Genomic DNA, 13,077 nt, shown 5'->3' on the forward strand with positions numbered 1-13,077 from the left:
TGAATAAAGGCGCGTCTAGTGAATGCACGGGTTTCTTAGAAACGTACCTTCGAGATCTGCACTGCAGTACATGAATAATTACGAGCATGCAAATTAGAGAGGTTGGAATTGAGCGAATACCGTGCATTTCAAGTAAATTTCCTCCGTGTTTGGCATGCAGTCATATAGCCATCGTGTGGAACCCAGAACCCCCCCCCCCCCCCCTTCGCCATGCATGGCGCTGGCACGGCAGATGGCGTGCGCGTAGGCAACCTTTCCGCGTTGTATTTGTTAGTGGCTATTTATTGAAAATTAATGTGGTTTAGATCAGCTAATCCAGGATATACAAAGCGAAAGATGGAGTTCACTGTGTTCATTGGCGTTGGCGTTGACAATGTTCTAGACCGCGATAGCTTTCAGTAAACGAAGGGCGCATAACTGGCTCCCTGCTTAATAGGGCGCCTCATTCGTGCTTTGATACATGCGGCGGTGGTGAGAGAGAGATGTGGCCTAAATGCATTACCATGGCAGCGTTGGGGCTGACATGCTGAACTGCAGCAATAGGTAGGTCGCAGCGTTCATTTGGTGACCAATCTCTTGCGGTCAACCAATTACTGCATACCACCCCTCATGGCTGCAGGGAGGGCGCACCGCCTAACCATTGTGCGGAGCGCAATCAAAGAAGACTTTTGCAGTTGGACAGCAACGCCACGCACATGAAAGCGAGAATGAGGCCACCACTCACCCAGGGAGCCGGTTGCGCGCTTTCGTTTCGTGAAAATAAACGGCCTTTGCAAAGTTGTCAACGGCCCCGCCGCGGTGGCTCAGTGGTTAGGGCGCTGGACTATTGATCCGGAGTTCCCGGGTTCGAACCCGACCGCGACGGCTGCGTATTTATGGAGGAAAAACGCTAAGGCGCCCGTGTGCTGTGCGATGTCAGTGCACGTTAAAGATCCCCAGGTGGTCGAAATTATTCCGGAGCCCTCCACTACGGCACCTCTCTCTTCATTTCTTCTTTCACTCCCTCCTTTACCCTTTCCTTACGGCACGGTTCAGGTGTCCAACGATATATGAGACAAATACTGCGCCATTTCCTTTCCCCCCCAAAAAAACAATTATTATTATATTAAAGTTGTCAACGCCAATTAATTCTATGAACGCCTTCAGCTCATTTGTTTTGTTTTGTTTTTGAGGAAATTCAATGGCACAGCAACCGTCTCCAATATTTCGGTGGACACCCAAATCAAGCCGTAGGGAAAGGGATAAAGGAGGGAGGGAAAGAAGAAAGAGAGAATTGAAAGCTGGATTTTGAGGAAAGGGGAGAGAAATATCGGCGGCGAGGTGCGCGTTGCGACGTCATGTGCCTGCTCGGAGCACCGCCACAGTAAAATCCCAAGTTCGCGGCCAGTAAAGCTGAAGCTTTAATAAAGTAGCAATGGAAGGGAGGATGTTGCCAGCCGCGGAATCTGCCATTAAAACCTGAAGCACGTGAGTTGCGACTAGCCGCAATAAGTGGACATTGAGAGGGAGAGAGAGGCAGAGCGATAGTAAGAAAAAATAGGGGTAGGGGATCAAGTGTCGTTCATTTCTGAACAGGTGTGATTTGACCGCAGCCATATACGAGTGCTAGCGTGGAGCAGCATCTGTGTTGATTTCAGAGTACCCCTAGAGATAATGATAATAATAATTGGATTTTGGGGAAAAGAAATGGCGCAGTATCTGTCTCATATATAGTTGGACACCTGAACCGTGCCGTAAGGGAAGCGATAAAGGAGGGAGTGAAAGAAGAATGGAAGAAAGAGGTACCGTGTTGGAGGGCTCCAGTATAACTTTGACCAGGTGGCGATTTTTAACGTGCACTGATATCGCACAGCGCACGGGCGCCATAGCGTTTTTCCTCCATAAAAACGCAACGGCCGCAGTCGGGTTCCAACCCGGGATCTTCGGATCACAGTCGAGCGCCATAACCACTGAGCCGCTGCGGCGGGTGTCTTCTGATTCCGAGTTCCCGCATTCGAACCCGACCGCAGCAACTACGTTTTTATCGAGGCAAAACGCTAAAACGTCGGTATGCTGTGCGATGCAATTGCACGTTAAAGATCCCCAGCTGGTCGAAATTATACCGGAGCCCTCCACTACGGCACCTCTTTCTTCCTTTCTTCTTTCACTCCCTCCTTATACCTTCCCTTACGGCGCGGTTCAGGTGTCCGTCGTTATATGAGACAGATACAGCGCCATTTCCTTTCCCCAAAAAACCAGTTATTTTTATTTTATTGAGGAAATCATAATAACAATGATTGGTTTTTATGGAAAGCAAATGGCCCAGTATCTGTCCCATATATCGTTGGGCACCTGAACCGCTCTGTAAAGGAAAGGATAAAGGAGAGAGTGAACGAAGATAGGAAAGAAGAGGTGCGTAGTAGAGAGCTGCGGAATAATTTCAACCACATGGGGATCTTTAACGTGCACTGACATCGCACAGCACACGGGCGCTTTAGCGTTTTGCCTGCATAAAAACGCAGCCACCACGGTGGGGTTCGAACCCGGAAGCTCCGGAGCAGTAGCCCAGCGCTCTAACCACTGAGCCACCGCGGCGGGTTTTGAGGAAAGGCGAGGTGCGGCGCAGCGGCGGAACACCAGTGTCTCGGTGCAACTCCTGATGAGAATGAATTTCTATGGCGCAACGTATTCTGCGCCAAAGAACGCCATGGCACAAGGTATATTTACATCTAAGCTGTATACCTGTATCGTCCAAGGACATTTTCGGGCCGTTGGCATCGTCAGCAATATACGCCATGCTAAAAATTGAATGTTACTCTGAGTGGAAAATTACCCAACAATGAAGACTGAAATAGAAAAACATTGTAAATAAAAAGGTAAAATATATAAATTTATATACATATATACAATGAGAGAGAATTTTTTTTAATTGAAAAAAAAAACAAAAACATAAACAGATATATAAAAATGGTAAACCTTTCAAAACAGGCATACTGCATACAACCCAGTACTTGTTTACATTCAGAAAAAAATTGGGGTTGGTTTAGCTCTGGTTAAACCTGGAGTGACGCGATAGCTACAGCTGGCCGAGTGGAGTTTGCTCAGTTTAATTGCAAAGTCAGTCTTTCGCCGCTCCGATTCTCTGGGCGTTCCTTCTTCATCTTCGTCCCAGTTGACACGGCGCATGCGCACAGCTGTTGCAGCTTGGTTTCGCCGGCGCGCCGCTTCGCCAAAAGGAGCACCTGCTCCACACCATGTGAGCAACCACGTGACGAACCACGTGACCACCACGGCACCGCGCCGATGGCAGCTGCTCCGCCCCACGTGGCGGTGGCGGCGCCGCCACGCCGTGGCTGCGCCGCCGTGGCCACGGCGCCGTGAAGCTGAAGGCTCGAAATGCTACCTTAATGTAGCTATCACTGCAAAAATACAAAACAAGCATCAAGACCACATGACGGATGATAAGATGCGTGTGAACAATGGGAACACCGTTTTACAAATGAAACTCAACCACAGCTCAGTGTTCATAGCAGTGTATATCATACCGATCATAACACAGTCGTGAATGTCGTTGTGGAGTAATAATGGGTAATTAAGTATATTAATTTTGTCTCTGATTTCAATTAAATTCTTCTTCAATTCAATTTATTTTCCCATCTACACACGCTGAGTGCCTAGAAAAGCAGCCAGAAATTGTGGCTAGACATGCCCCTCAGCCCCTACATTGCAGGGCGGCAGACAACATGCAAATTACATACGCAAGAAGCGGGCGAAAATACAAACAATGGATTGAAACAACGGTTGGCGCAGCATTAGAAAAAATTAATAAGGAATGAAGCGTGCACAAAAAATGGTATCAAAAAAGCAACAGAAAAGTTTACTTCATAGAAAAACATGTCTTTGCTTATTCAATCTCTTTGTTATTCTTTGTAGTGCCTCGTGTGTGAATTATGAATTCACGTCACAGTGGGTAATTGGGCGTCGTTTTACAGCTTCGCTGTCCGACCACCTTCACAGCGATGATAGGGCGCGCGTGGACAAAGGGAACACCGTTTCACAAAGGCAACTCAGCCAGCAACCGTTCATAGTTCATGCACTTAAGTGCATGAACTATGAACGGTTGCCAAGGCGAAAAATCCTTTGCCAAGGCGAAAAATTATTTTTCGCCTTGGCAAAGAATATCTCTAAATTTAGAACCGAAAATCTCGCTGTATCACTTACTGGTCATAAAGACGTCGTGAAAGTCGTTGGTGATGCAATAAAGGGTAATATAAGTACATTTAGCTTCTCTCTGGTTTAACTCTTTTTTAGAGCCACTTGTGTGAATGTTCAAGTGACGTGCGCAGTGGGTAATTAGGTGTCGTTTTACAGCTTCGCTGTCCGACTACCTTCACAGCGATGATAGGGCGCGCGTGGACAAAGGGAACACCGTTTCGCAAAGGCAACTCAGCCAGCCACCGTTCATAGTTCATGCACTGATTTCGCCTTAGCAAAGAATATCTCTAAATTTAGAACTGAAAATCTCGCTGTATCACTTACTGGTCATAAAGACGTCGTGAAAGTCGTTGGTGATGCAATAAAGGGTAATATAAGTACATTTAGCTTCTCTCTGGTTTAACTCTTTTTTAGAGCCACTTGTATGAATGTTCAAGTGACGTGCGCAGTGGGTAATTAGGTGTCGTTTTACAGCTTCGCTTTCCAACCACCTTCACAGCGTGGATTGGAGCCACAATGTTTTTGTTCTACTCAAGATAGGGTCAAAGACCCTTTACGGCAAGGCTTATGACTGCCTGTGCGCAGTTCTGCAACCAAAAACGCCAGCAAAGTGACCTAAGCGGGCATCGTGTACTGGCATTCTGGACGCACTTTCACCTTCGCCTGTTCGAAGTTCCCTTCAAGCTGTGTCTCCAAGTCTTCACCACTTGCCTGGCGAATCCGTCGGCGGATACATGAATGAACTATGCAACTGGCTTCAAGTTGTACTTTCGGGCCTTTAGAAGGGGCTTTCATGGCGGCCACAGCCTGCCCCATGTCGGCAACTACTTCGTTTACAATTGCTGCGATGAAGGCTACTACATTGTCCATTCTTCCATTCGTCCTGTCTGTTCTCTTGCGACGTTTATGTAATTTCAAAAATTTAAATTCAGGATTTTCTCGCTCTCTTTCTTTTATCTTTTTAATGGAAACCATCTTTCGTGGCTTTACTCTAAATTATCAAGAATAATGTGTCAGTCAATGAGCACAATTATGCTACAGATTAACTTTGATTAACCTTGGTGAGAAGAGAAATAATTTTTTTTTGCATGGCAACGTTCACAAACGCCTCACACACCGCCGAACTTATTGTCTGTGAAGCGTAGAATAAATGCACGTGTAGCCACGGTGGCCAAATTGTGATGACGTCAATTTGTCAATGTGAAGTCTACCTCTACATTACACTCGCAAAAAGGGATTGCTTAATAAAAATTGCCGGCTTTTCCTCGGTACTCTTTTTAACCATATAATAGGAAATATATCTAATTTGTTTTGGATGCATCCTCGTGAGTTCTAAGTTACGTAAGAGAAGAAAGAGTAAATAGTTATGTAAGAGAAGAAAGAGTAAATGATTTTCTTAACGTTGCTTAATGTGCAGTAAAGGGAAAAAGCTTAGCACACTGCCGGCATGCATTGTTCCGTGCAAGAAATACTTTAGATAAAGAGCATCAACGCGGTTAAATAACACTTGGTTCTGAAACATAACTTCTATTTCACCCAGAATCAGAAGTGCACTATAAAAAGCTGGTGTAATGGAAACAATAATTATCCCATGCAAAAGAAAGGTGCAGTCAAGTATAAAGTGTAATAAAAAATTGATAAATATTTAAACAGGTAATTAATTGCAAGTTAACGCTGGTGCTACTGCGAGCGGCCAAATCGTTCTTGGAGGAAAACGTAGCTTGCTATCGAAGAAAACAAGTGGCCCATTAGTAGTTCAAAAACCAATTAATAAATGGTTACGCACAGAGTGTGTTCCTGAACGAAATTTTAGGTGTATAAGCAATAAAAATTTCGTATGCAATCGATGGACCCCTTGCAATTTACGCTTATTGAAAAAATGTTTTGCGCATTACATAAAACGAGATGTTTTCTAGTTCCCAATCTGTTCTGCTGAGCTGGAAACGCAATTATTAGTCCAGGCTGAATCACTGGTTATTGTTTCAGTTCACTAGAGGATATCGACGGGCAACCATACTTATTTCACGCAGAAACACTTGTAAAGGCACAGTCTCTTCTTTCTTTCGATTTCAATGAGGAGCAAAGTTCTCATTATTACGCGGAGTCGTTTTTGCCCGCGTGTTATGAACACCAAATGAAGCGGGAGAATTTTACTTTCACTTATTCCAAACAGTACCAAGCCCCACCTCTCTCTTTGAAAGTAACAGTTCCCGGACCCATTTAATCGGTTTCATTTCATTATTCTCCGCTCGGTTAAAGTAACGGGTGGAGGCGCGTAGCTCTGGCTTTAGCTGTATTCGTGACGGAATGTTCGTAAAAAGCAGACAAGTGAGTAATCTGAAGTTCGTGAAATCACAGTGGAGAACTCAGGCGCCACACCAATGTTTCTTGTAGACTTAATAGTGCGCGCCTCAATGTGCAACAATTTGTTATAAGTTTTCAGAACTCACTTTTTTACGCGTATGTCCGATCTTGATTCATATATTTTAGTGCCTAGTTGAGTAGTACTAGCCTTTATGTCTTGAAGAAAAACGAATTAAACTTTTCGCGATGAATGTAACAAGCCTTTTTCTTCGTAAGGACAGGTATTTATAGACAATGCCTGCACAAATCTTTTCTTTAAGTGGATGAATACGGCAAATATTTCCCTCAGACCGATCGTGCAGCGCAGCACCAAGTCCATGCGACCGCTGTAACACTAACCCAACACTCTCCTTTGCTAGGTGACATGAAAGCCCATCTTGATAGTTTGCCAACAATGATTATGGTGTGGAATATTCCCACTTTCAGGTCCAGTTCAGATCCGCCCATTATGTAGCTTGCGGCCTAATCTGTAAGTCTTTTCAGGCCTTACCCGTCAAAGCTCAGCACTCCGAACACCGATGATGGAAGAGAGAAAACTTCCAGATCTCTTTCCACAAAGGAATGACCGCCACTTCCGCGTACACGACCGCCAGAAGAGCCGCAGAAGAAGCCGCCCCCAGTACAGCAAGGTGCTGTATCCGAGGAGTCGCGGAATACAGATGAGCAAGTGATAGCACTTATTAGGTCTTTAATGAATGCCGTTCGCGTGCTGCTTAGCAACATGCACACACCGTCTGCCAGAAGTGCGCTTCAAGTACTGGACACTCTGAGACCGGTGCTTGCAACCCTTGAGTAGATCATGGATCCACAGCCTTGGTCTTTTAGGGAAGAGGTCCGACAAGCAGCTATTTTTCAGTGGAATGCCCGTGGACTCAAAGCGCGCCTTTCGGATTTCCGTCGCTTCGTTAACGCCAATATGTTTCCCATTATCGTCATTTGCGAGCCGAACTTATCGAACAAAATCAGGCTTTCTGGATATGAATCATTTATGTCGTCAGCTGTTTATGAAAACCGTAAGGTTTTGGTGTTTATTCGCCGTGACCTCACCGACACTCATCAGCCTGTACCACATAATGACAGTAATCAATATATATGCCTAAACGTAAGGAAAAGGAATCTGGCCTTTACTTTTGTAGGCGCCTACCTATCTCCGTCAAGTCGATTTGATTACAAAACACTACAAGACATCCTTTCCTCAACTTCCAATCCCTGGGTTATCATTGGAGATTTCAACGCCCATCATACCCTCTGGGGAAGTCGGATCATCAACGCAAGAGGCAGAGCTCCGGTATCTTTCGCCTGCAGTAATGAACTTTGGCTGCTGAATCATGGAAGTCCTACGTTATTACGTGGCTCCACGTACAGCAGCTGTCTTGACTTGGCTTTCGTCTCACTAAGCCTAGTCAGACGTGCAGGGTGGTTTGCGGACATAGAGACGCACGGAAGCGACCATATCCCCACGTACATCAAGATCAGAGGATTGACCGCTTCCAAAACACAGGATCCGATCCAAAGAGTGGACTGGCCTAAATTTCAGTCTGTTATGGAAGAACACTGCGACGCCAATTCATCTTTCGACTTGGAAGAGGCAATCAAGAGCGTGGTGCAAGACACTATGTGTGCTCTAAGATGCTCCTCGAAACTTAATGATTTTGATGTGGAACTAGAACGACTACGAGCAATCCGACGACGTGCTGAACGAAGGCGCCGACGTACGAAAACAATGGACGATCTACGGACCGCCAGGCGCACGCAAAAGAAGATACAGCGCCGGTTAGACAAGATCGAATCGCAACCTTGGGCTACCTTCTGTGAGTCGCTAGATCCACGCAAGCCTTTATCGCAACTATGGAGAACGGTGCGCGGGCTGCGGACACTTCCCGTACAGCGATTCCCATTCAAGGCGCTTGCCCTCTCTCAAAAAAGATCGGAGGTTGACGTGGCAGAGGATTTCTGCGCCAGATTATCCGGCCAACTCACAGCTACCAACATTCCATCGCCTTCGAGCAGCTACCCGCCACCTCATGATTTCCGGTTGGACCTGCCATTCTCGATCCACGAACTTAAGGCAGCATTAGCTTTGTCTAGCCGCACATGAGCGCCAGGACCTGACGGAATTTCCTACCGAGCTCTGTGTCACCTGGGGGAGCGAGCGAGAGGAGTTCTTCTTGAGGTGTACAATGAATCTTGGAGAAATGGCACGCTACCAACAACCTGGAAGACAAGTCGCCTTGTTCCACTGCTGAAGCCTGGCAAGTCGCCGTTGGAGCTCTCATCATATCGCCTGATCGCATTGGCGAGCTGTGTGGGCAAAGTAATGGAGACGATGGTCCTAGGACGCCTGGAGTGGTACTTGGAGTACCACAACACCTACCCAGATGCCATGGCGGGCTTCCGACGCGGTCGATCATCGATCGATAACGTCGTCGACCCGGTGACATACATTCAACATGAGAAATGCCGTAAGCGTCTCTGCGCATCCTTATTCCTCGACGTTAAAGGGGCGTATGACAGCGTTACGCATGAAGCCATCCTCTCTGCTCTCGCAGAGGTAGGAGTGGGTGGTCGGATGTTTCAATGGATACAGAGCTATCTATCCATGCGATTTTTCTTTGTAAGCACCGAGGAAGACCATACTTCTCTTCACTATAGATACCGCGGCGTCCCCCAGGGCGGTGTACTTAGTCCCGTGTTATTTAATCTAACTCTAATTGCTCTCCTTGAGCACGTGCCAACCACTGTCAGGCTATCAATGTACGCGGATGACATCTGCATATGGACATCTGCCGTAACACGCCTACAGTTGCGAGCGAGAATTCAGAGAGCCGCCACACAAACTGTTATCTACCTCCGTAATCGAGGCCTGGAAATTTCCTCCGAGAAATGCGCACTAGTGCCATTTACGCGCAAACCCATGGCAAACTATAGTGTAATGATCAATGGCCAAATAATACGACGGGTCCGATCGGACAAGTTTCTAGGTGTCATAATCGACAGGGACTTGTCATGGAGCCCACACATATCATACGTGAAAAAACGGTTGACAGGCATTTGCCACCTGTTCAAGTTTTTCGCAGGCAAGACCTGGGGAATGTCGCCTAGTGCCATGCCACAACTGTACAGGGTGCTTTTTCTAGGATTTCTGCGATACAGCTTGCCAGCAATAAACAACACAGGCAAAACGAATCTACGCGCAATACAAAGTCTCCAGGGTCAAGTGCTCCGGATCTGTCTAGGCCTGCCTCAGAGTGCTTCAACAGTGGCTACGATAGCAATCGCTAGAGACCACCTTGTCAAGACCCACATTGAAATTGAAGTACTCAGGACCCATATAAGCCATCTAGCCAGGAATCCTCGTCACCACTTAGCCTCTCTACCAGCGGACAGGCCACACACATCTTTCAGCCAAACGATAATTGCATATGATGAATCATTGCCAGCTTGTTTCACTCCGGCTGCGAGAGCTTCGATCCCTCTATGGTGCTTCGCTCAGCCAAAAATCAACCTCGCAATACCTGGTATCTCGAAAAAAGCTGATCTGTCATCACCAGCCCCTAGACAGCTCACGCTACTACATTTGTTTGAGAACTACCGTGACTCAACGCATATTTACACTGATGGATCTGTCCTTCCAAGCAGCTCCGCGGCGGCAATCGTCATTCCAGAGAAAGCTACAGCAATCAAATTTAAGACGACCCACGCGACAACATCGACGGCAGCAGAGCTCGCAGCGCTCTGAACTGCTCATCACATTGGTGATGAACCGCCACACAAATGGACAATATTCTGCGATTCGAAGGCTACACTGCAGTCTCTACTGTCACCTCTACGACGCGGACCGCACGAACAACTAATCTTCCATATTACAGAGACGTTACACCATATAAGTGATGCCGGCCATGAAATAACGTTCCAGTGGTTTCCAAGTCACTGCGGGATTATCGGCAATGAACGGGCGGATCACGCTGCCCGCTCAGCCCATACTGAGGAGCGCCACGTCCCAATTCCTCTTTCTAGAACTGACGCGGCACGGAATCTCCGCCTACTTGCTCGGCAGTGCACCGAGTCGCAATGGAATGAGCCACATTTAAGAAATACGCGACTGTACTCACTTGATCCAACATTAAGTCTTCGAGCGCCATCACAGCTTCGCCGTAGAGACGCCACGCTTTTATATCGACTTTGGTTGGGTGTTGCCTTCACTAAAACCTATGCCTTCCGCATAGGGATGTCCGACACCCCAACTTGTGACCACTGCGGCCATGAAGAATCAATTCGCCATATATTGTGCTCCTTCCCGCAGTACAGTCCACAGAGGGCATGCCTTAGCCACGAACTTGACCAACTGGACGACCAACCGCTATCCGAAAAAAGATTTCTACAACATCGAAAGGACCTACCGTCGCAAACGCCCGTGCAAGCGCTTGTGAAAGACTAACTGGAACGCCTTGTGTGTGTTTGTCTCCATGTGTGCACGCTCCTTTTTTTGCGTTTTCCTCTCTGTCATCTTTCTAACCCCTATCCCCCATCCCCAGTGTAGGGTAGCAAACCGGAGACTCACATCCGATTAACCTCCCTGCTTTTCCTTTTCATTCTCTCTCTCTTGAATATGGCAGGCATACTCTGTTTCCAAGTATTCCAGTACAAGCGAACGCGTTGCTGCCAAAGAAGAGCTGCGCTTTGCGCTCACATGGGGAATTGTGACCTCCCAGTCGAGGGTCGGAAAAGATCAGGGGGGTTTCAACCGTTTCCTTTGCCTGCGGACATTAATGCCTAAACAACTAAAAGTATTGAGTGCCAAGTACGCCTTCGACTCATATTTCTTGCAGAGCCGCTGGAGAAGGGATCGCCCAGCTACCGTCTCTCCTAAGCGGTCAAGATGCATTAATAGTCTCTGAGAAGCGATTAGGCTAAGAGGTTTCGATAGTGACTCATGAAGTACTGCCTTGTTCGCAGCCGCCTGGGAAACTCCAATGGTTCTTCTTAAGTCCTTTCTCCGGACAACTTCGAGACGCTCAAGTTGTTATGCCGAGGGGGAAATTAAAGGTAATTGATACATTATCCGGCTGACTACCAGCACTTCATGAAGTTTGACCATTGAAGAAGGATGGTTTCCCCATTGCTCATGTGCAGTTCTACTAATAACATTGAGACGAGAAGATATACATGAAACAATCGCGTCTACAGCTTTTCGCCACTGTAGACGGGAGTCAATAATGACGCCCAGGAAACACGCGTAGTTGAATTGACGGATGCAAGAGTGACCGAGGTCTATCTTCAACCGCGCTTCACGTCTTCCTACACCTGGAAACAGAATAAAGCCGGATTTGACCACTGACAGAGACAACCCCACACCTTGAAGGTAAGCTTGTGCCGAAAGTATAGCCTGTCGAGCTATCATGGCTAATCGCTTGTGTTGGTAGCCAGTAATCCAAATACATAAGTCGTCAGCACATATTGACATACGCACCTGCCTGTAACTTTTTTTCAACGAATCGGGTAGGCCAGCCATTACGGCGTTAAAGAGCGTCGGGGAAAGAACACTTCATTGAGGCACACCTCGTGATAGAACCCTTTCGGTGCTTAACGTACTCTCTAACCGTACACGAACCGCGCGATCACTTATAAACTTGTAAATGAATCTTAACATATGGCCCTGTATGCCCATGTCTTGTAAACTGTTTAGAATTGAGCTCTGAAGCATGCTGTCGTAAGCTTTCGCAACATCAAGAAAAATGGCTAAGGTGGAAAGGCCGAAAGCTCTCTGGTGTTCAATGTGACTGATCAAGTCTAAGACGCTATCTTGGGCACTAAGACCTCGGCCGAATCCTGTCATACATGATGGCAGTGCCTTGCTGTCCTCAAGCCACCATAATAAGCGTTAATTTACGAGCTTCTCCATCAACTTAGCTACACAGGAGGTCAATGACACAGGGCGATACGAGGCAAGGTCTGTCATGTCTTTTCCAGGCTTCAGTACCGGAACTACATGTGCCACCATCCAAGACGGAGGAACATCGCCGGTCTCCCAAACTCGATTGAAGAAGTTGAGGAGCTCCTTTCTGAGTGGCAAGGGCAGATTATTCAGCATTTGATAGGTGATGCCATCGGGACCCGGTGAACACAGGCGCCGCAGGCCACTGAGCGCAGTCTGAAACTCACGAAGCGTGAACGTGACGTCCATGATATACCTGGAGGAAGCAGGTGGTGAATATATATCTATTCTAGAATCAGTGCGTACGAGTGCGTCTGCAAATTCCTCTGCCAAGCACGCAATAGGTTTTTCCTTGCGTATTGCACGAGCTTCAAAAGGCTTCCAAGGTAGAGATTCTCCAGCAAGGCTGCCAATAACTCGCCATATTCTCGTCATCGGTGAGAACACACTCAAACTAGCACAGAATGAGGCCCATTGCGACCTGTACAGCTTGTTCGTGTGCCGTCTAATAGCAGAATTCAGCCTATAGAAGGCCGTCTTCAGCTGGCTGTCGTCCTTCTTACGCACGAGTTGGCACTCCGCCC

At 47.1% G+C, this 13,077-nt stretch overlaps 1 non-coding gene across 1 annotated transcript; it reads left to right on the plus strand.

Annotated features, from left to right (window-relative positions):
- Nucleotides 1–792: 792 nt before the first annotated feature.
- TRNAN-AUU (transfer RNA asparagine (anticodon AUU)) lies at nt 793–864 on the plus strand. The gene has a single exon. It is a non-coding gene; the product is annotated as a tRNA-Asn (tRNA).
- Nucleotides 865–13,077: the final 12,213 nt, after the last annotated feature.

The sequence above is a fragment of the Amblyomma americanum genome, chromosome 5, assembly GCF_052857255.1.
Source record: "Amblyomma americanum isolate KBUSLIRL-KWMA chromosome 5, ASM5285725v1, whole genome shotgun sequence".
Taxonomy (NCBI): domain Eukaryota; kingdom Metazoa; phylum Arthropoda; class Arachnida; order Ixodida; family Ixodidae; genus Amblyomma; species Amblyomma americanum.